This window comes from Pygocentrus nattereri, chromosome 27 (genome assembly GCF_015220715.1).
Source record: "Pygocentrus nattereri isolate fPygNat1 chromosome 27, fPygNat1.pri, whole genome shotgun sequence".
NCBI lineage: Eukaryota > Metazoa > Chordata > Actinopteri > Characiformes > Serrasalmidae > Pygocentrus > Pygocentrus nattereri.
In genome coordinates, this window is record NC_051237.1 from 16953783 (window position 1) to 16978113 (window position 24331).

A 24331-nucleotide genomic window follows, 5' to 3' on the forward strand; every position below is an offset into this window, starting at 1 on the left:
TTGCCTATCCTAATGTATGTTGTCAGGCAGCAGCTGCTTCTTCAGTTCCTAGTATATGTACGTGTGAGCGTGTGTAAGAGAGAGCTCCTGAGTCATATCCATCTGTCATCATTTGGGCCAGAGGTCTCCCATGCCTTCGTAATTGTCAGGCCTCTGTCAAGGAATTTAATACACAGATCATTACATCCAGGGTTGCCACGAGAAAACAAATCCATGAACGCACGTATCGTGTATCGGCACTAAGCCACTGTCAGCATGATGAAGTGAGGATCTGTTTCGCCAGCGTATATGTGTATTGCAGACCTGGTTGATGGAGCCTAGTGAGAGCACACTCTGAAAACTAAAGGTTCATCAGTGGCACTTGGCTTGAATGCACGGTCCTAGAAAAAGAAACAATTATTTCATGAACTAGTTGGATCATGCGTGTAAGAGTGAAGCTCGTTCACATGCTGGTAGCAGGCAGATGATGGCAAACCGGATATTCCATTCTTTTCAATCACCATCAGAGGCACCGTTCCACAGACCGCAGCAGTAAGCCAAACATTTAATCAAAAGCTCAATTTTCATGGAGAAACAAGTCACATGTTGATTTTTTGGGGAGCCATGGACACCAAACATCTCGTTGCTGATTTCCAGACAAACCCAGTATTACACAGCAAAAAAAAGAAGAGTGCACAGCCTTTTTCCATTTAAAATAAACAGTCGACGCTGCTAATGCTCTCCTTTAACAATCATCCATTTTCACTGGTCTTGCTGTCACCATGCCAACGTTTGAGCGGCCTCATGCCACCAATGGTCGCTTAACACTATGAGGCTGGGAACAACGGCTTTTTCAATGCAAACGTGCATAAAGATAACACTGAAAGGTGCAGGGCAGGGGTAATTTAGGACCAGGAGTGCAGTTGGTCTAGCATAGTGGGCAATACCGCTGCCCTCCCTGTAGTAATTGGGGTTCAATTCCCCACTTGGAGAAATACACCACACTACACCAATACGAGTCCTTGGGCAAGACTCCAAATGTTACATTCACTTTCCTATATAACTCGACACATTTGTGTGTTGTCCTCAATAAGTTTCAGTGCCATAAACGAATGGGGGAAACAATAATGTTGGCATTTTTGTGTACAGATGTGTTCAAAAGTTCAAGGATCCCGAACAGATGGTGTGTTTTGTGCACGTTGTACAGGGAACAAACTTAAAAATGGCATTTTCTGCTCATTTTAATGTACAATTTCTATTACTTTGATGAGTTTCCAACATTGAGGAAAGTAAAATATAACTTGCCATTGTGTTAAATTCAGCAAATATACAGCGATTGTGCATTACAAGGGGCAGAAGCCTGTTCTCTGTAGAGGGTGTATAACCTACTTATAAAATCAACAAAATATATTTTGACCTGGGGTTGCCCAAACTTTTGCATACCACCATAGATTTAAAAAAGATTTAGCTGTTTCGATCCCTGCTTACAGTGAAGACAGTATAATTGAGCGCCGTGCAGGCAAGGAGAACAATAAAAATGTAGTTAATTATGTTTAGTGACTGCTTAACGTAATCAGTTGATTAAGAAAAAATAAAACTATCATTTTATTAATTTAAGACAAGAAAAAAATGACAAAGAATACATTTTAAGGATGTTTACCAGTTCTTTAACTGTGGTTAACCTACTGCACGCTGTGTGTCATTGAATATAAAACATCAAACAGCACAAATTAGGCTAAAGCTCGCTTCTTTTATACCAGAAACTGGGGCACAGCAAGTTTTGATAACAATTTTAAACTGTGTGGTGACCGCTTCTGATCCAAAATGTGTCTCATTTGCCTCATCTATGTATGCACTTCTACGCAACCTAATCATCCCCAAACAGACCCACTGCTTCAAACAACAATGCAGTGAAAGATTCCCAAAGGTACTAAAAGTGCCTCGTTTATGGAATCAGTCCAAATACCCTTCATTTAAATGTGTACATTTATGAATAGGATGTGGCAACAAAGCCCAGTTCTGTTTTTAGGGGGTGTTTTAGACTTTTGAGCCTATTAGAGAAAACTGACAATGTCCAGGAAAAGGCCGCCACACACACAGACACACACACACACACACAGACACTCACTCACACATGCTGCATCTCCCTTTGTAGAGAATGTGACCCAGTTCTTCAGACCTTGACAATGTGTGCGCAGATTCAAAGACTTTTTTCTCCCCTTGAAATCATTTTGTTCTGGGCATTTAATGAACCAAATCACAAAGTCTAAATTTGTAATTTCACCCCAAAAAAAAAAATAAATAAATAAATAAATGCACTACTCCTAATAGCCCAGTAACTGAGAAATGCTATATTGCCCCCTGGTGGCATTGTGTCAAACAGAGGCAACTAAAAGAGACACCGGTCTCAAGGCCTGTTTGTTTGCCTCGTCATTCATCTTGCTCACAGCGAAGGACTTCCTGGCATTATCACTGTTTAAGACTGACGAGCCAGTTTAACTTTGTTTGACAGTTCAAAGTAAATGGTCACATGTGTGTAATACACATATAGCAGCAGTAACAATATTCCACTTTTTGATGAGGAAGAAACATTTCAAATACACGTGTGAATAATGTTCAAGCGGCTGACGTGTTTATTACTGCGAAAAGTCTAATTAGTACCACATTACTGTTCTCATGTCATCAAATCCATGAAGACGTTCATGAAAGTGGGGCATGTGTATGCATATACAGTCGTATGCAAAGCTTTTAGCGACCCAAGTCAAATGACATGTTTTAATAGGCTATTTATACAGGTATTTTTCCTGATAATTTTAGTGCACAATTTCTATTCGCTGAGTTTAACATATTGCAAAAAAAAGATAAAAGATAAAATAAGTGCCATAACTTATGCACAGGCCATTATTTTCTGATTCATTTTCCCCCAATATGTTAAGTTCAGCAGATAAACAGTAATTGTGCTTACTTTCATGTATAAAATCAAATTACATGTCTCTTGACCAAGGAGGTGGAACTTTTACCTACAGCTTTAGGTTAAAAAGGATGGAAATCAATGTTGAATTAATAGAATGTGTTAATATAATTATACAATTTGTTTGTCTCTTTGTTTGTTGGTGTATATGTGTGCACACATGTGCACATCTAGCGGTTGTTTTCCAAACTATAAGTCAGTTTGAAGTGTCACTTCAGTCCTCTGTCATCCAGTGGCTGCTCAGAGAAGCTGAAGCAGGTGAATCATACCAGTGCTGAAGGTTCTGATCAAGCTCAGTATCAAAATATGTCCCAAAATGCTATAGTATTACATCATCAGATGGATTCGATTCATTTGCATTCGTCTAAGTCAGATTAGATTCGATCAAACCAATTTACATTAATGAAGAGTAGGAACCGCTTCCTGAGTCCTGCTTCTCTGCATGAAAAGAATGTCTCACAAACCTGAAACAGGTTGCTTGGATTGGACTCTTCTGTTTGTTCTGTTTGCTTGTTCTTTCCGTAATCTAAAACAGTCTGAAACAGCCTGAAGCTCTCACCAAAAGACGAACACTGCAGTCAGTCTGAACATTTGGCATCATATCGCGGGGGGCCCCCCACCCACCCCAGGCATGCTATTTTGGATGCAGGGATGAACAACGATTAATGCTTCATGTTTTCATGAAAGTTCAATAAATACTAAGGCAAGAGCATTCAAAATAATAAAGGACTCTACACAGAAGAAACAGGGCACTTAAACAGATCCGTTGTCTATATAAATGAAACAAATGTGTAGTAAATAAAACAAAATGAAAATGAATACAAGCACAGTAGCCTTATTTCTGCTTTCTTCTTTTTCAGTAACCGTGATGTGTTCAAAAGATATTTTTCTGCTAATATCATGACTGACACAAAAGTAAAAAGTATGTATGAAGTATTTTATGCAACCTTTAACAACACTTGGTCAGATTATGTTTTGTTGGCTTTTTGAGTGAAAGTAAGTTACACATCCTCTACAAAGAGTCTTTTTTCTCACTGTTTTAGTTGTACACATGTTTATAATGTTCAATATGTTGAATTCAGTAATTAAACAGAAAGGGTCCATTAAAATGTGCAGGCGTGTGTTCTCTGGGGAGAATGTGTTAGAAAATCAGCAAAATGTCATCTGACCACGGGTGCACAAACTTATGCACATGATTGCACGTATGACAAAATTGACAATTACATTGGCTTTGGGTCCTTGAGCAACTGCTTGTACCCTTGATAGCAAGCATATTAAAACATTTTCTTTGGAGCGATGCCATGGAAGAACCATCTTTGGGTTCTCAAAAGAACACATCGTTGCTGTCGGAAGAAAACCTTGTATCTCCATTTTTGGCATTTTTCAGTTTTTGACATAATTTAAAAGTGTCTGTTACTCTTTACACTGTGTGTAAATTTTATGATGAATGGCCTAAAAGAAATGACCCAAAATGACACGGGAAAAATTCTGGTTCCATTGACTTACATTGAAAGTGAAGTAGGTTTTTTCCCTCTCCTGTAAAGTTGCTGTTTTGGAGAGGTTTTCTTCCGACAGCAGCGTTACCTGGTTCTTTATTTTTTAAATGAGAGTGAATGATGTTGTTAAACTTAACATTCTACTATGTAATACAGACATAAACATGCCAAAAAAAAACGTCATGCCATGTTCAGTAATATAACGGTATCATGTCACCATTACCGTTAACTGTCATATCTCATAACGTTTGATGGCATGGTCAAGTAGTATATGACCACTGAGTTGGAGATTAGGGCTGAACCATATGGTTGGGAAATCGACGTGTCTTTCATTACTCTTTTAGTTAAGTCAAAGAAAATAAATTGACACATTTTCTCCCTTTAAATGTGTCTGAGGCCTTTCTGCTGGTTTGTTGCCAATTTAGCTGGTCACTCAATATTGTCCTGCTTGTTGACCAGCAAATTAAATACAACATATGCTGGTTTTGCTGGTGACCAGTCATGCTGATCTATGCTAGTCCTTCTAGCCGGGTACAAACTTAAAGTGTTGGGACATCTAAACTGAATACATCACTGAACAAGCCGCACCAGCCACACTTTCTTGAGGCTAACACACAATGATGAACGTATGAGGAACATCAGCCAAACGCTGGCTTCAAAAATAAATTGGTACGTAAAACTTTTCTCGATGAGAAGTATCTGCACATGAGCTTTGAACAGCTTCCCAACAGTAAAGATTATTTGTATTTTTATTTCTTCCCACATTTCATGCCAAGATGTTATAAGAGAGACAGTTCTGGCTATAAGCGTTTAACGTAACTTTAGCTTTTGAACTGTACATTTATGCTTCTGTCTATGAGTCACTCAAAGCATCATCGGGTGCAGGAATAAGGTGGATACCAAAAATAAGCACATGACAAAAGCTTACATGGCAGTAAACAGCACATCTGTTGGTAGTGGTAACAACACATTGTTATATTACTGAGCAAATTCTGTCATGACAGCTCATCTTCTGCTAAGACATGTTCATGGCACGGTTATGTCGATGTCACATAGCAGGGTTCAGGTAAAGTGCTACCAAAGAACCTTTACATAATGCAAAAGTTCTGTACAAAGTTTGTTGAACTGTCCAAGAACCTTTATTTCTAGGACTGTACGAAACCAGCAAGCAACAGGTCTGGGCTGGTTCAGTGGGTTTTGTGTGAGATAGGGCATTTGCGCTTGGCTTTGCGGGTAGCTGACGGCTCTTCCTTCAGACCTTTAGCTGTCCCTCTCCCACCATCTGCGTGCGAGCAGGAGAGAATGCCGGAAAAGCAAAGCGTGCTGGGATGAGTCAGTTCGCAGCTACTGCTCTCTGAGATAGGACTGGCAACCAGCCTGGAGTCTGCCTCCTCCAATCCACCTCCCCTATACCAAAATCACACACTGTTCTGAGCTGCGATTAGGCCTTGCACCTCCAACAGCAGAAGAGTGGGGGCTTAGCGGGATATTAGCATCAGGACCCAACCGAGTGGGAATGGCAATGGCACAAGAAACAAAGAGAGAGAGAGAGAGAGAGAGAGAGAGAAAAGAACATCTCTTCTAATGACTCACACTCTGCGAGTGCTCTTAAATACGAGCTTTTGTTTGCTCCTCTCGCTCAACACTTGTTATGTGGAGGTGTGATGTGTCTCCGTTGGCCATTAGTACAGTAGGCTGTGCGTAGCAAAGCCACAAGGTTAACTGGTTTGAAGAGTAGTACATATTATATGATGTGTTTTATTGTAAATATCTAGAACAGCAGGCCAATGGACTCCCTCTTCTTCTGTTTTTTCCTGTTTATAAAAGCAAATAGAGTGTGTGTGTGTGTGTGTGTGTGTGTGTGTGTGTGTGTGTGTGTGTGTGTGTGTAAACGAAGTGCATGGAACATGACCTCCCATTGACTTATATGGGGCACAGAATAAGATGACCACTTCTAGAAGTTCTATTATACTACTAATGAGTGCTACTTCCAGTTCATGCCAAGAGTAAATGAACAGAATGTGTGATAGTCTTATATCTGCGTATATCTATCCTTGCCACTGCATGAACATCAGCCTCCTGCTTCTCAGGTTCAAGAACACAGGTAGGTAGGGCACCTAGAAAGCAGGCAATCAACCTAACAGGTAAAAAAAAACGATTGTACGCTAAAGCTTTTTGGTGAACATATTACACAACGCTTTCAGTGAAAAACTAATTTTCTAGATTTTATAAAATAAAAGGTGTCGGATGTAGTGCGACAGCCTGTTTAATTCTATAGGATGAAGGGAGTTTGGAAAACAGTCGTGTAAAAGAACTATTCGTTTTTTCTAAACATAAAACTACACAAATCTTATAAGTAGAAAAAAATAACGTATGAAAATGTAGAATACGGGCCCTTCAAAACACTCATTCATAATTCATACAGTTACACCCTGAAGCCGCTATGCAGGCCCATTGTTCTGTTTCCATGATTGTGATTGTGCAAGACCACAGGAAGTGATTTCAGCCCCAATCTTTAAAAGCACATATTGAAAGGGTAAACTATCAAACATGAGCTTTTAAACCCGCTAAAATTAGGGAGAACAATATAATTCTGAGAAAAAACATTGGATTATTCCTTTGAGGTCAGACTAGATGCCCTCATGACCAGTGGTGGGTGAAGTACACAAACCCTGTACTTGAGTTAAAGTAGAGACTCCCAAGGTAAAATATATTTAATCATTATGAATTAATTTTCTATACATTTTGCTTATTCAAATATTAACAGTTTTCTCAGCAAATAAACACAAACTACACAAATAAACTCATTTTGAAAATGTGCCTTGGGTGCCTAAGACTTCCGCACAGTACTGCACATAAACTTTTATTTCAACTTCTACTACTACCAACCTGTGTGAAGAGTTCTGTCATTAGTGCTCTGTAATCAGATTGTGAGCAAGCCTTTCAGTCAGTAAGTCAGTCTGTCAGTCCTTCTTTTGCTGCTTCACCCTCAGGTACAACCGTTTAACACGTCCCTTGGGGCAGTCGTGGGCTAGGGAACTGGCCCTGTGACCGGAAGGTTGCCGGTTCGATCCCCAGAACCGACAGTCCATGACTGAGGTGTCCTTGAGCAAGACACCTAACCCCCAACTGCTCCCCGGGCGCCGTGGATAGGGCTGCCCACCACTCCAGGCAAGTGTGCTCACTGCCCCCTAGTGTGTATGTGGTGTTTCACTTCATGGATGGGTTAAATGCGGAGGTGGAATTTCCCCGGCTGTGGGATCAAAAATCTTAAGTGTCTTTTCTGCAGCAAGACTAAGGCTGCGTCCAAAGCTGCCATACTAACAGCACGTCAACATACCACTATTACCAACAGCAGTGCGGCGTGTGCGGTTTGGGACGCGGTCTCAGTAGTTTTGCGATCATGTATCAAGTGCGAACGTGACACGCCAGATGGCAGCAACACCCAAAGATCGTATTAATGCCATCTGCTGTCAGATGAAGTGGTTGCTATTAAGGTTTGATATCATTTCGTGTCTCCGTCGCTTTCACTCCGTCCACCGCTGACCTGCTAGCCGGGCAGCTCCACAGAGCCGCGGCTGCTGGTCCTCTCGCCAGAGACTCGCAGCCCTTACTGGGAAAGGAAGGCGACGCTGGCTTTCGCCGCGACGCGATGGACGGAGGTGGAGGACCGGACAGGTGAGAGGGGAAGGACTCGGCGCGCGCGTTTCGGAAACGAAGGGTTAATCTTCTGATGACATCATCGCATCCAGAGAGGAGGAGCGGCCATCTTTTTCCAAGAGCAACAACTTCAGTTCCAGCGAAGGGAAAAAAAAAGTGGTGCTGGTGTTTCGCGCTGGTTCAGTCATGTCGCTCGGTGTGTTTCGGAGCTCCTCGTCTGGAAGGTCGGTGTAGACGGTAAGGCCGGTTCGTCTCCTCGTCAGGCTGCTTCTCCTCCGTGGTTTAGTCGTGGGCGCGATGCCGCTGAGAGGGAGATGTTGAGGTCGTCGCTCTCTGAGAGCTGCAGAAGTTGCTGGGCTTGGACTTTGGCCGGCTGTTCGACTCCTGTTTCTGCCGGTGTCCTGTTGGTGTCAGTGCCGCTGGTTTGACCGGCAGGTCTGTGTAGGCGCGACCTTCCCAGTCACCGGAACATGCGGCGCTCTGATAATGAATGACAGCTGGTGCAGAAGTTCCCTGGCCGTGTGAAGACCCCGCACAGCACAGCCGGCCTGCCCGTTAAGTTTCGCTGCGGGGCTTGGGCATCATGTCTGCCCTCTTACCGGGTTCCCGGGGGGCTCTGTTAGCGCGGTGTTCAGGCTTTTGTGCTGTGCGGAACTTTTCGGGGTAACCGCAGCATGCAGCACCATCATTACTTAAAGCGCCCATATCTTCCATTTCCTTGTATTCTACGCTAGTTTTTTTTGTTGTTGTTTGTTGTTGTTGTTGTTGTTGTTGTTTCTTTTACTAAAACTATCTATTTATTTTATGTGAGAATCAAACAGGCTGTTTTTGTAACTGATCTTTTAAGAGTTATATGTAAATGAGTCTGCTCTGACTGGCTGCCTGTGCTGTGCTTCATTCAAAAAAAACAGTCCTCATAACGTCATAGTGAAGGGGCGGGGCCAAACTGCTGTAGGTTGCGCAGGTGGGTGCGTTTAAATGCATTGATTTTTGTGACATCATAAAAACAATGATTCCAAAATGGGCTGTTTTACAGCTTGGTTTCTATACATGACCTGTATTTAAAATTTATTTATTTATTTATTTTAATTGAGTGCTACATCTTGAACATTTTACGTCGAACGTTTACATACTCATTCAGACTGTTTAAAAACAGTGAGGAAAAATAATTGGGTGTGCTTTTTGACGCCATGATTACCAGCGCAGTGTAGACCGACATATACATTGATATGAGCACCCCAGCTGATTGATATGTTCTGTTGATTTTTGAAGTCAAAAGAAGTACATTTTTTTTCTTTACTGTATATTAGAAAATCGAAAAAAATAAAATAGTAGCCTAATCATGGCATGTGCAGTAGTTTAGGCAGTATACTAAGTCAGTAATTAGTAACACCTCCATTTGTAGCCAGCTACGAGGAGTTTTTGCGCATCATGTGTAAGACCTGCCCACAGAGCTTCAGCGATCTTTTAAGTCATTAAATTACAGTGGCTGTGAAGGCCAATCCAAAGGCATCAGCTTGTCTTTCTTGAACTAGTTTATGGAGGATTTGGGTTGTCCTGTTGTAGAAGCCTGCCCCTTTTCAGCTTCAGTTTCTTGACTGACTGTGTCACATTTGCTTCTTGAATTTTATGGTATGTAGTGGAATCCATTCTTCCTTTCACCTGTGCAGTGTTTCCTGCAATACTGACGCCCCAAAGCGTTATCCTCCCTATGCACAGCAATTGTCAAGGTGTTCTTTTCATTAAATGCTGTTCCTTGTTTTTTCATTGGCAATTGTGGCCAGAGAGTTACATTTTTACTTCACCAGGGCACAGCACTGTTTTCCCAAAATGCATCTGGTTTATCGTTATGTTGTTTTGCATACTTGATACTTTGCTGTCTCAGGTTGTAGGTAAGATCTCCTTCCAAAGACTCCTCCATGCAGATTATGTTTGTGCAAGCAATGCTGCACAGTAGAGTGGTGCACCACCTCCTCTATGTCAGCTGAAATTTGCTGCAGGTCCTTTAGCTGTCATATAGGGGTGTAGCTTTGCCTTTCTGGTCAGCATACAAACAGTTCTATCAGAGTGTTTTCATGGTCTTCCAGATCTTGTCTGCAGCTTAAATGCCATTTTTTATAATGACATTTTGGAAGGTTAAAGTGCAAGCTGGAAGTGCATTAATATCTTTTTTATAACCTTCTCTTGCATTGTAAGCATCAGTAGGCTTCATTTTCAGATGTCCAGAGCTCAGCTGCGAGGAGCCCTAGGCTGTCGAGGGGTTAACGTTTGAAAAAAGCCAGAGGATTTATTGCAATTCCTTATTTACTGCAAGTCCTAGTAACAGTTTTTAATCTACCCAGTGAGGCCTAACAAGCCAATTAAGTTCTGAGACTTTACAACTGAATGAATAACTTTTGCACATGCTGCCATTTCATAAAAGTGAAAGAAACTCTGCATTACAGTAAATATATATGTGAATAGCTTATGAGTTAGACAAATGGTGTGATTTCACCGTCCAGGTTGGTGGGGCACTTGTTGTTGTGGTCAACTTAAATGGGCTTTCATGGTTCATTTAAAAGCCTTTGTACAGTAATAATCTTGTTAAGCACACAGACTCCCACGATGGGAGTTTCTCTCCGAGAGCATAGTGAAGCTTTCTCCAAGACCTCAGTGGCATGCCTGTTGTGCTGGAGGCACAAGGCTTAAACATGACCTGAGTAATTAAACTCAAGCGGCAGGTTGAATAAGAATTTTAAGGTAGTTGAAAAAACGACAAATGAAAAATGCCCCCACTGTCAAAGTCACATCTTCAAGATACACACCCATGTACTACTATGCACCATGATTGTTTTAAACCATCAGAAGTTTAATATCACATGATTATGGCAGGACTCTTTGATAGACCACCCTGGACTGGAGTGTGATTTCTGTTCCAACTACTGCTTCTTATAAATTGTAGTGTGATGTTCTGGTGAGCCAGCAGATCAAGAACAAGTGTTAAGAGTAATGTTTAAGGGTGCTGCATGTCTTCTGTCTGTTTATCTGAGGTAGCCTTAGTTTGTCTGCACAGTATCACTTGTCACTGCAATTTCTCTGAGCATATCGCTGTGCCTGCTTGGAGCCTCAGCGTCTGTGTATATTTTCAGTACGTATCAGTCCATTGTGCTAAGCAGTATTTCAGTACTTAATTACAAGAGTTTGCATAATGTGTCCCTTAACCCAAGCGTGTTTGAAATTTGCTTCTTTTAGTTTTGCATCATGAACAAAAGTACATTGCATAGCTGAAAACAGTAATAACAGCCAAACCAAAGCCTGAATTTATTCAATTTTTATAAACAAGATGTATGATGTGTCACACAGTGTCAAAAGCCACATCATGCTTTTATCTGCAGATATTTGCATATAAACAAAATCGGCATTGGACAGAGGTTTAAATTTTACCAGTGTGTCCACTGGGTGCCAATTTGAGCTGGCAAGTGGGTAGGACTAACATCAAGAAGCTATAGCTTATACAGTGTAAACGCCACATAAATGTTTTAGATTTTTAAACAGAAAAAAAGGTAAACAAACATACAATACTCCTCTAATATCTAATGCGTTGTATGCAGGGTTGGGAGGATTACTTTAAAAATGTGTTCTATTACATATTACTGCTGATTACCTATTAAAAATGTAATTGTAACCTAATCCAAAGGATTACTACATTAAAGTCATGTAATCTATTAGGGATGCATCAATATTGAAACTGGGTCTCGGCCTAATACCGTGCTCGTGTACACATACTCAAAACAATGCACACATGCCAGCATCCTTTACCAGCTGATAACATGATTTACACCGACTCACGCCGACAGTGAGCCAGGTCCTGATCACCCGGTGAAGTGTGACTGACACTATGGCAGACAGATGCAAAGTCATTGGTCACTTTAAACATTCCTCCTCAACTGAATGAGCTGCTGTAGCTCAGTTTCTCAGTGGGTTTGCTCAGTATACGGAGCACAGCACATTATTTTGAGTGAAATGGCTTTATTAATGAGCATATAAATTGGGGTCTTTATTCAAATGCACAATGTGAGTCACCAACAAACACTTTTTCTAACATCGCCCAGCACATGTCTGGCTTTAGAGGACATTCAACTACAGCTCAACCAGCCAATCAAAACACTTCAACAAAACCTAGAACTCCACAAGTAAAGTCCTTGGATGTGATTCCTGCTGTGGCTGTGCTACAGACACTGTTGTTGAAGGAGACAGCTAAGGGTCGAGGATCAAAACTATACCTACAGGTGTATAGAAGCACTTTTCTAATATGGAATGAAAGGCACTCAATTCCAGTGCAGCGCTGCTCAATCTAAGGTGACCGCTGTAACAGGGCTAGCTAATGCACATAATGAGCTGATTGGAAGGATTTAATTGTTCATTCAAATGAAACTTAATTCTAAGTAAGTCATTTTTAAAGTACCAGATTCGGTATCAGCAAGTACTGAAAAATATGTTCTCATACTTGTACTCTGAAAAAAACGGTATAAGTGCATGCCTATATTTTAGATGTACATGTTGTCATTTTGCACCAATCATTCTAAAACTATTGAAGAAAGAAACCATTAGTTCAAAACTTAAACACTTAAATGGAAAGCTTGGCATATTGACTGAATAAAACGCTGTGAACTGAGGAGGAGGAGTCTTCAGACATCTCTCCTCTACACAGTTCATCACTGAAACGGCGTATTTCAACAAAGACCGTGAGTTCATATGTATGCAGCTTAAGTGTAATTCTGCTGGTATTCAGCCTAATTTTATATCGTACCTGCATTTGTTTTTGTTGTTTTGTATTCTGTAACCCCATTACATGTTTTTTTTTTTCTCTGATTAAATGTCAACATTAAAACACAAAAAAAAACAGAATTATCAACAGGAAATGCTTAGTATAGATAGTAACCGTGTAGTTTTGAGACAAATGAAAGGTAATGAAGTTAGCTGTTGCACTACCTGCCTCACTAAGCCCTGCTGCACACTGACAGAGTTTTGTGTCACAGTGTGCTGTCACACATGCAATAAATGCTTATATATACTATATATATATATATATAATATACTATATAATATATACTTTTTGGGCATCAGCTTCCTACCCCACAAAAAATGATCTTTTGTTTTGTTTTTGATTAAAAAAGTTTTGAAAGTGCAACAATGAATATTAAAAAACAATATTTGGTGACGTATTTATGGCATTCCCCAAGAGCAGAATGTGTCAGTGATGACGGGTTCACGTGTTGCATTTCTCTGTAATGCTGCAATGTTGATTTATACAGTTTATAAATCTTTGTGAATAGGTTTTGTTCTCAGAATTGGCGCATATGTACATCCGTGAACCCCTAATAAACATAATCTGTTCAAGATTACTTATCAACATGACTATTTCAGGCAAGTGTGCAGTAATTTAAGGATGCACGTTGCACTGTTTGCCTGCCTTTGGAGTAATAGGAAAACTGTGTATATGGTTGTTGAGCTATTGCTTTACACTATCTGTGCTCCATTTGCGATGTTAAGAAGCAAGCATATGTGCCGCAGATGTTCATTGACACACTCCAAAAGTAGGCCTACCCTACCACAAGGGTCATCAAGAGCTAGTGTCCTCGCCCTAGCCTCAGGCACACACATACATCGCGTTCAGTTCTTCAGAAATCACCAACCCGCTCATAGGATGTATGATTAGGACTGCTCCCTTCCTGAGATGCAGGACACAAGCAAGGAAAACAGCGTTTTGATTTGGTCTCCGTTCTCCCCGTTCACAGCCTGGGTTAGAGGACATAGGCCACACAGGCTACAGCTGTGCTCAGAGAGAGAGAGAGAGAGAGAGAGAGAGAGAGCAAGGCTAGAGGTCCCAGTATTTATAGCCAATGTAAAAGCATGTTGAGTCTCTGGTGGTCTGGACTTTGTTTTCTCAGCCTGCTGTGTTGCCTGTTTGACTTGAAGTCGAAGACTGGGACGCTGTTATTGTTACCTGTTATTATGGGGGTAAACCTTAGCTCGGATCTTTTGCGGCTGAACTGTAGTACATAAAATCTCATACTCCTCGGCTAAAATGCGAACAAATCAAGCCAGGCATGTTTTTCTATGAACGTTGTGGCGATGATGTCACCATTTAAACATCCTTCCCACTTTCATGCTCCCAGTGAAGTGTTTGGCTCAAATATCAAACGCCTTCTCCGTCCTCGCACTTCTGACATTTGTATTCTAGTGGGATTTTCTGTGCTGATCTTGCTGAACCAGAGTCTTATTCATTCTTCAGAAGTGAGATCAAATGAAACCCAGGGATAAGTAATGAGCAAGAGTGGCCAGCCAGATCTTTCAGCTTGTCTCATGTGGGATGGAGCTTTGCAGGGCTGCAAGACAAAGTTGCTCATTAGCATAGTAGCAAATAGAATATTAGAATAGGTGTCAACCTCTAAAGACAGGAAACATTATTTACATATCATTTGCATTTCTTATACATTTTATTATATTAGAAATGGATAGAAACCCAGAACACTTCCACCATTTGAAATCAGCAACAGGTCATTATTTTTATATTCTGCCCAGTGATGACTTGTTTCTCATGTGGGGTGATATGTGTTATCATAAGCAGCATGTCCATGCTTCTCCCTGACCACCCCACCACTCACAGCTGGATCTGGTCACTTCTTTGGAAAGTTAGTCTAGTGAAACCGAAACTGAGAAACAAGTCTTGTTGTTAATTGGTCAACATTTAAGAGAAAACCTGTATTAGACTGATTCCCATATGCCAGCCTTATATGGTCTTATACCTTCAAAAATGCTTGACAAAAATTGTAATAGATAATTAGGTTTTAAAGTATAGCATGAGTGTAGTGCTAAATATGAAAATTTTGATATGACTTGCAGTTTAGTAGTTCTGGTTCTGAAATTTGATTGGCTGAGCCACATTAGAAGCTTGGGGTAAGCATACGGTATGCATACATATGACGTCACACTTCACTTGAATTCTTTATTACTGTGCCAAGTTATTAAAACAGATCATGCTGTTCAAGCTGTCTGTTGTTATTTATTATCATATATTTAGTAATTATTATTGTCGAACATCAGCATATTGTGTCATGCCTAACAACTCTCCATAAAGGAAGAAACAAATTTACACCATTTCCCCCTTACCCCAAAATGTAGTCGATCAGCCAAGACTAAAAGCACTGGAGCTACGAGACTGTCACCCAAAACTATTTATTTCATACCTTCGTAGCTCCACTAGAAAACTAAAGAAGCATGCTTTGGGCGCCAAATGTGATGGTCAAATGTACCAAATGTAATGGCCAATCAACTATGTTTGGCTTAAGGAGAAAATCATGAAAATTTGTGTGTGTGTGTGTGTGTGTGTGTGTGTGTGAACCATAATAAAATCACTGTAATGCGTGGCCTCAAGTAGCTCATTTATTGAGTTGACCTACCTGAAGGTTGGCTTGTATTATTTGATCAACAATGAAAGGAGTTAGGAAATAACAAGTTTGGGAGGAGGACCATGCCTTAAGCACCTTCTCTGTACAGTCTAACATCCTATAAATTTCCAGAGCGACCTTCCACTGACAAAGTCCGTCTCTTCACAGGTTCTCAGTCGTACCTCTGTCAACTAAGGGAGGGTCTGGACTGGCTCAAAGCAGAAGCCACCCAGATCCCCAGGTGAAGCTCTCAGAATTCCCTGCACCTCCTTCAGTCATATAGTCTCTACGACAGTATGTTGAAGGAGTAGTCTGAACAGGTGAACTTACATTTGATGGATCGCATGTTGCAAACAAATGATGTGAACATCTATAATTTGGTTAAGATCCTTACAGCATTAAAGGAAAAGAATTAGTGATTAGTCAGAGGCATACTGGCATATGGAAGTCTAATGTGAAAGCAGACTTCAATTTAAAGGCTTTAAAGGTTTTAATGTTTCAAGAAACTGTGTACGGGGGTTTCCGTAGAGGGAAAATATCTAGTTTTTACATGACATTAGTCCCGTTACCATTCTATTAAGCAACGATTGGAACCCAGAGAACTGCCTGTTCATAGAACTTGTTGTTCTTCCCACATGTGTGTTTTGTGTACTGTATATAAACGGCTTAGACTGCTGTTTAAAAGATTGTTTGTCTCTTGATTTTGGGGAAAACATTACGTCATCATGACTCATGCCGATTGCCTGCAGAGCTGTAGTAATAAGTAATTGGTCTAAGTAATCCGGAATGCTGTCCGTACACGTATTTCCTGTTCCTGAGGTGAAACTGTTGACGATCAAGTTTGAGTAAATCTCGTGTTGATGCTGCAGAACTAAAGCACATGTCCTCTTGGGGCAGAGCATTTGTCTTCTGAATCATTACTACACCCCTTCGAAAGCACTTTCTTAACAAATCATATCCAGCTCTCCTGGACAGACAGGAGGCTATTTCAGGCTGCGGTCGACTAGCCCGCCCCCCATCACTAGCTACCCCCCGCTGAGCTCTGCCCACTAGCCTGAGAGTGCCACTGGGGGGGAGGGGGGGGGGGGGGGGAGTGGGTGGGGCAGAGGTCATGTGCACCCACACCCTCTGGGGAGTTATCTGGCTTTCTGGGAAAGTTGTTAAAAAATGTGGGATCGTTTTTGGGAATGGTTGAGGAATTCCCCTTCCCCCTCACCATATCTTACTCAAGCGCGTCTCACACTGTTGTCTTTGCGCTGACCCCTGATCTTTGCGTTCCCTACACAAACATACATACATCCATGCACACACAGACATGTACACACACACATACACACACACACACACACACACACACAAAGGGGGTTTTTTGTATTTTCCAGCTGCTTATTCTGGCTTCTCTCTGAGATATATTTAGCAGGCCAGCTGACCCCCCGCTGCTTTACTGTGGGTGAGTCAGTCAAGTGTTTGTTGTGGGGAGAATTTCATAGCTGGTAGAAGTGCTACAGTGCACCCATTACATGTTCCAGCCAAACACACTTCCTATTTGCGTTCCGTGATGACACGCACTGACGTTTATTCCCTCTTTACCTCAACTTTTTATTGCTTGCATTCACTCAGTACTTCTTCTGGTACTTTTCGAAAGTTGAAAGTTAATAAACCCAATATTGAGAAAACATTTATATGCAGACTGAAGAACATTATGGACCTTCTGTTACAGTAAAGGTACTTCGAGGATTAACACAACCAGACCACGTTTTTTCTTCATGCCATTAAAGGAATGCTTACAAATAGGCCTGTCACAATTACTGCATGATGGAATTGCCATTATTTGAGATGCCTGCAGTCTTTTTCCACAGTTGTTAGATTTTACAGCCATATTATGCTGCAACAAACTGTGATTTGGGAGCCTTAAGTGAATGTGAACATGGTAACATGGTGCTCTAACCTGTTTACAGGGCAGAACTGAGTAAAGTATATAGATTTTTAGCTATGTGGCTAATTCTAACTTTTTTTTTGCATGTATGCTCGCAGAATAAGTTTTTTGTTTATATTGTCGCTCTTGTGAAGATGTAGCTTTACTTCACTCTACACATAATGTTGTGTAATTGATGACATTTGTACAAATGTGCGCACAGCACTGATTTGACAGTACAACCAGTGTTAGCTACGTTAAGTAAATAGAGTTAGCAGGTAAGGTGGCTGAGCAGCCAATTTGGCCACTAAAAACTTTTTTTTGAGCACTTTATTTAGAGATTTTCATTTGACAGACAAGGTAAGAAGAAACAATACCTTTTATTATCAGTCCCTGAATCTTGTTGGCTCATAAATCACAGCAGAGTGTATCAGACAGGGGATAGGCTGTCAATAAATTCTACAAAGGGAGCCCAGGTTTTGATCAATTTAACACGGCTTCCAATTCAACTATATCTCATCTTCTCCAGTGGAATCATTGCAAGTACTTCTCTGACCTATTGTTTGAATGAAGGTGATTTCGCTGATTTCCACCCCTGGAGAATCCGTCTCCGGGCCTGCAATGTGGCAAAAGCTATAGCATTTGCCTGTAGGGCAGTAAATTGTTCTTCTAATGGAGAGACCCCAAAAACCGCAATTGTGGGATTAGGATCCACTGTCCCCCCACTTATATAGGAGACTGCTTCAAAGATCTTCTCCCAGAAATTAGTTAACAAATTGCATGACCAGAACATATGACCTAGTGTGGCTGGACTGTGATGGCATCTTGGACACCTAGGATTGCTTCCAAGGAAAATTATGGCCAGTTTTGAATTTGAATAATGAAGTTTATGAATAATTTAAACGGAGCGAGTCCATGTCTAATGCAGAGAGAGGTGGTATGTATGTGTTTTAGGCTGCGTTGCCAGGTTTCCTCAGAAAGCACAATTTCCAAGTCCTCCTCCCATACCTGTTTCACAGCCTCACTATTAGGGGGACTGATCTCCTGAATTGATCGATAGATTTTTGATATTGTCCCTTCTCCATAGGGATCTAATTCCAAGATGAAGTCTATTGTATTTTTGGGCAGTGTGGAAGGGAATTGGAGGTTGTTTTTTTTTTTTGCAAAACTACACACCTGAAGATATCTAAAGTGGCTCTTTGGAATATTATGGTCTCTCTGCAGAAAAAACAAAGACTTGTGTTTTAATTGTGTTGAACATCCATCCATTTTCCAAGCTGCTTCTCCGTCAGGGGGGGTGCTGGAGCCTATCCCAGCAGTCATTGGGCGGAAGGCAGGATACACCCTGGACAGGTCACCGGTCCATCCCAGGGCAATGGTGCTGAACAATGAACATCAAAAGATAATTAAGTTAATAATATTAATTAACATTTAATGATTGTGACAGCCCTACTTAGAAGCATTATCTGTGGTGCTGCTACATTACACTACTCTTATTTAATTTTTACTCACTGTTTCTAAAGTGGCATGATTGACCAGGGTCAGATTCGGTTGTTCAGTGCTATTATTCTTGTGTCCTTGTGTGATCTGTAGTTCTGAAAGTTGGGCACAGTTTGAAACTGTATTGAACACACCCTGCATAGGAACGATATGTTGCTACATGGTATAAGACCCCAAACTACAAAGCTGAAATATAAAACATTAACATGTAAAACTACTGAAATTTTAATTTTTTTTAAAATTCTACCTTTTGTTTTTACCACTCATTACTAAAACAAGTTATAAATGCTTTGACTTAGGCCTTTGGCTCAGTGTACCTTAGTAGCTCTTGAAAAACATGGACAAAATACTTCTTTGTCTTGCGGATGTTTTTGGTTTTAACATGGTGCACTGCCATAGTTGTGCTGTCATTACCAAACACCACTGTTTTTAGCTGTGCTCTTCATATTTTACTTGGCTATCTAGAGGGACCTAGGAATACCTAGTGCATCCTCATACATGCAATTTAAAAATGTTTTTAAACTTGAACCCCGCTATTAAAATAGACCACTGAATTCACATCATTACTATAGTTGAGTTTTTCTTAGAAACTCTGGGTCTGAGCTGGATTTCTCTGTGCAAAAATAATGCGATTTTTGAAAATCGCTGCTGTCAGGCCCTGTGACAAAAACAAAAAGATTCCAAACTTGATTCGTTTTGTCCTCCATACATTTTCCACTGAATGTCGCTGAATGCTTGGAATTATGAGGAGGTTGAGCTGAAATATGAATTCTGCTAATACTGTTGTGCACTGAATTGACTTCATAAGACAGACAAGTAAACAGAAATATCTCAAACAAACCAGCAGGCTCTGCCAAGAGTGGTAGTTAAGTTGGTTCGGCAGTAGTACATTAGGTGTAGCTGGTGTTATTATGAAATGCCTTCATGTGACGTCATACGGATGTAGCAATGTTCGTATTTCGATGCCTTAACAGCCTTGTAATCCAGAGTCACTGGAATGCACTGGAAAATGTACATAGGACAAAACATATCAGGTTTACAACCTTTTTGTGTAGCACATTTTGCCATAGAGAAATCCAGCTTATATCTGGAGTTGGTAATATGGGCAGCACACTGACCATAGACTAAGGCACGACTTCAGAGATTTCGATAGGCTGATTTGCATAAGGAGTTGTTTATTGGAAATGGAATAAACTTGATTGGTCAAACAGTTTTTTGGTCCATTTTATTTCTCAGATCCATGTTAATCCAGTTAATCCATGCAGTCAATAATGAAATAATGTAACTAGTATTGTGTGCTGCTGCGTAATAAACGACAAAAACATTGTATGTTCAAACATACTTGGCCAATGATGCCTGATTCTGATTCTCATTATCACCAGCATCCTCTTCTTAGGGCTCCTCCGGGACATGTGAACTGTTTACACTGTGCACTCGGTCATGCGTATCGCTTCCTGTTCTAGGTGGAGTCAGGATGCATCCTTCGGCGATGTGCCCTAACAAGCCGAGGCACGGCAGGCATCGCGCTCTCTCTGCCCAGCCTGAGCTCAGACCTTTTTCTTCCACTTGGCTGTTGCCCGTGCAATTACGGTCCGTTCTGGCGAGCTTTTCTCCAAAAACTCAATCTCGTCGCAATTTGAGGTTTAGAAATTGTGCTTCAGGAAGACGAAGCACAAGTTGTGCGTCATCCAGAGGCACTGATTGCTCAAACCCTGCAAGCTCCCACCATGAACTCTTTTTTTTTTTTTTAAGCAGTGTTGAGTAAGACTAAGGCACAGTGTTTTCCTGCAGCCAAGAAAGCCATTCCTGGCTTAGCTGGCCATGCAGGCCCTGTATATCTGAACAGGTTAAGCCATCCATCAGGCCGTTGGTTTAATTTGCAGGAGATAACAGGATCACCGCACTCGCTGGGTCATTTAATCCAGCCCTCTGCAGAAAAAATGAATCTGCTTAACTCAGTTAAGCGTGTAGACCTTGTATATCTGGGAAATGAAAAGGCGTTTCATCCATTTGTCATAGAAATCAAAAGCGATAGAAGGTGCTTGTAAGAGGGCTGCGGGCCTGCTGGTCTGCTCAGAGCCCACATGCACAAAAAAGAATGAGTAATTTATACACTGATATAAACTGCTCAGCTGCATTAGCAGGATAATTGTGTGGAAGTGTACTTTAATGAATATTTAAGCCTGCCTTTGTGAGAAGGATGTGCTTCTGTGGGGTCTGGAGCATGGAGGATAATCTCTGATAGTGCAGAGGAGGCTTCCATGGGCTTGTTTTCCATATCTCTTAATGGGCTCTTCAATGGAGAGGCCCTCATCCATAAATATCTGCCCTGCTATTGTTTAGCATGACTTATCAGTACATGACCAGATTACAGTTTCCATAGCAACCGCGTTTGATCAGAGGCAAACAACTCTTCTATTTTGCCGACCTGTTTTGATGCTGATTTACTTACAACATGAGGGGAGATTTTCTGAACTTCATAGTTGAAGGAAAAGTGCCGTGATATAGTTGAGCTCTGTAGCTTCATAAAGTGCTTATTGCTATGGCTAGTAATCTATTAATCTTCCCATTTAAAATTCATAAAGAAGAAATGTCTTCATTTGGGACACCTACGCAAAGCACATTCAGGTTTCATGTGAATGGGGCTGTGCAGTCCTCAAGAGTGCAATAAGCCTTATTTTAAGTGGGTGGGAGAGGGTAGAGTGGTGTGTGTGTGTGTGTGTGTGTGTGTGTGTGTGTGTGTGTGTGTATACACATGATTAATGGCTCTCGTTCCAGCAATTTTCTGGACTCTCAAACAGCAGAAGCCCGTTGCATTTCACGGCACTTCCACTGCTAGTCGTAGATTTCTGTGGTCATAAGATCTGTATGAAACTTTTCAAGGTGCTGTCACTGCCAATTGCCCTGGAGCCCCAAGGTAGTAATGAAAAATAGGCTACGCTCTAGTGTGCAGTTTGTCACATTTGTTAAAAATGTTCAGTATTGCTTTGAATCTCCATCATTTTGACATGTGACCATTCAACCTCATGCTGGTCTGACAGCTATAAAACAGCTGTTAGTGTTCCCCCTGAAGTACTTGACATTACTGAATGTCTTGTAGTTCCTCAGTAAAGACAAGCAAAAAATCATTTTTAAAGCCATATAGAAAAAATATTGGCAGTGTAGGACAAAATCTAATAAACATCAAATTCTTCAGGATCATCCCAAGTAGTCATAACGTCTTGTTTCACTGGGTATATGAGTTGATGTGCAGGCCAAACACCCTTTTTCATCCGTCTGCCAACATGGGGAAAATCAAAGAATGCACAAATGAAATGAGTCCAAAGGTTGTTGAAGTTTTAAAAACAAGTTTAACAATAATTTCACACCTGAATACTGTATTTGGCATCTCTCACAGAGGTGATTCAAGACTTTCTGCAGTTTCAGGAGTTGTATCCATTCTTCACCACATTTACAAAACAACAAGATGCCACCTCCACACCCCTCAAACTAGTGCAAGGTTTATGAGAAGAAAGCTTTCCCAAAAACATAGGTGCCTGGAATTTGTGGAATACCATTAGGACATTAGTGGAACCAGGCTGCTTGGTCAGATGAGGCAAAGAGAGGTAGAGCTTTACGGCTGCAGAAACAGAGGTTTATTTGTAATAATGAAATTTATTTCAAAAAGAATCTGATCTTCTCTTTGAAGTATGATGGTGGATTTGTGATGCTGTGTAGCTGATTTTATTCCTCATGCCCTGGGAATATTGGTTTATACATGGCATGATGGATTTTATCAGATACCAGGAGATTCTGTATTAAAATCAGGAAATACTTGGACCTTTCAGCAAGCACTGTTATGTTGGTAAAGGAATGGGGCACAAAGTACTAAGTGAAGCGCAATAAGAATTACATTTTTAAAAGTAATTTTACCTCACTGAAAAGTTTGAGTTCTGTCATAACAAAAATATTCTTTCATAGCCAAAGGTGAAAGTTTTGGAGAACATTGTCGATGGCCCCAGTTAGCACATTGGATTTCAACCTACCATAGGGAGAGATCCAGCACAAGTATTAAAACATATCATTGTGGCTTTAGAAAGCTTATTGTAGCTTCATTCTTTCAAGTTTTTGGTAAATACACTGGGCATTACATTTATTTTTTTTTTTTTACACAACTTCTAGAATCAAGACGCTAAAAAAACTCCTATTTAATCTGTTGCAGAGTCGTCATGACCTAGTGAACTTTGAAAAGACAGGATCTCCCTCTACACTTCTTCTGTGACAGGTAAGGTTCCACTCTATCTTCTTGGATAGACTACAGATTATGGTCATTCAAAGCAGAGTTATGGCCGATTCCATTTTTATCTGTTTTGCGCATTTCTACAATATTACATTGCAAAGTTGGGACAGAAGTAAAATATTCTTTCCTAACGATATTTTCCATTTTCTTTTAAATCCCATCTAATAAGAATACCAGACCTCCGATGAGATAACTGTAAAAGCACTCCTAGTCAGTGTACCATCAATGAAATGCACTGGATATTAGGCTGCAGAGCACTGAACATAATACTTTCTTTCAAATACAGAAGCATTCTGGTGGTAACTCACTCCACCAGAGGGCTGCGGAGGGCTATAACGCCATCTGCTGATCTTCATACACCTTCCCTCTAGTGTTTAAAACAGCTGTGATGGGAGTCAGGCTTTAGGACTGTTTCAGGTCTAGGGGATGGACACAATACTGCCTTTTAAATGCATCTTTAAGCTGGAGTGTCCGTTAGTTACACTGCTTCTGCTGCTCTGTATCTAGATTAGCAGCATCTGTGTCCGTGTTTTTAATGTAAAGCTAAATGCTCCCACACCACTACTGCATGTGTGAGCCCTCCTGCTAATTCTGCCACTTTTAGGCAGCTGTGGGCTGCATAGCTCTAAAGGTTTTTGGCCCACAGGGATCTGCCCCTCATTTTCCCACCAAAGCACCAGGCCCCAGAGAGAGAGATTAATGATGACGAAAAGGAGGTGGGTGTTATTTGGGATACCCCTGTGTGAAAAAATAACAGGAAGAAATAGCCTAACTTTATTCAGCTGTGTTCAATTACTTGCTTTCTGTTTAGGAAAAAGACTCGGTCTCTAAATCTAACCTCAGTAATTCTTCTTCGTTTGCAGTTTGAAACGGTAAGATCACTGGCATCTGCTTAAGTAAATGCTCTGCTTTAGATCTTAGAATTAGAAAACTCCATTTAAATGTTATGTATAATGCATAAAGGCTGATCGAAGAGTGTTTATAATCTCTTACATCAGTCCAATCCATCTTCCAAAGCCCAGTCTTGCTAGTTCCTGTGATGAAAAAGAGACTCAGAGAGAGATAAACAACATTATCTTTGAGGTATTCGGTGCGCTACCA

At 40.8% G+C, this 24331-nt stretch overlaps 1 protein-coding gene across 2 annotated transcripts in view; it reads left to right on the forward strand.

Annotated features, from left to right (window-relative positions):
* Nucleotides 1-7597: 7597 nt before the first annotated feature.
* mrtfbb (myocardin related transcription factor Bb) overlaps nucleotides 7598-24331 on the forward strand; it is a 43086-nt gene continuing 26352 nt past the window's right edge. The window contains exons 1-2 of one of the 2 annotated variants that reach the window (XM_017719013.2): nucleotides 7598-8343; nucleotides 23153-23215. The gene's annotated coding sequence lies outside the window, so the exon portion shown is untranslated. The remainder of the gene's footprint in view (nucleotides 8344-23152; nucleotides 23216-24331) is intronic. The other variant, XM_017719012.2, reaches the window with a different exon arrangement.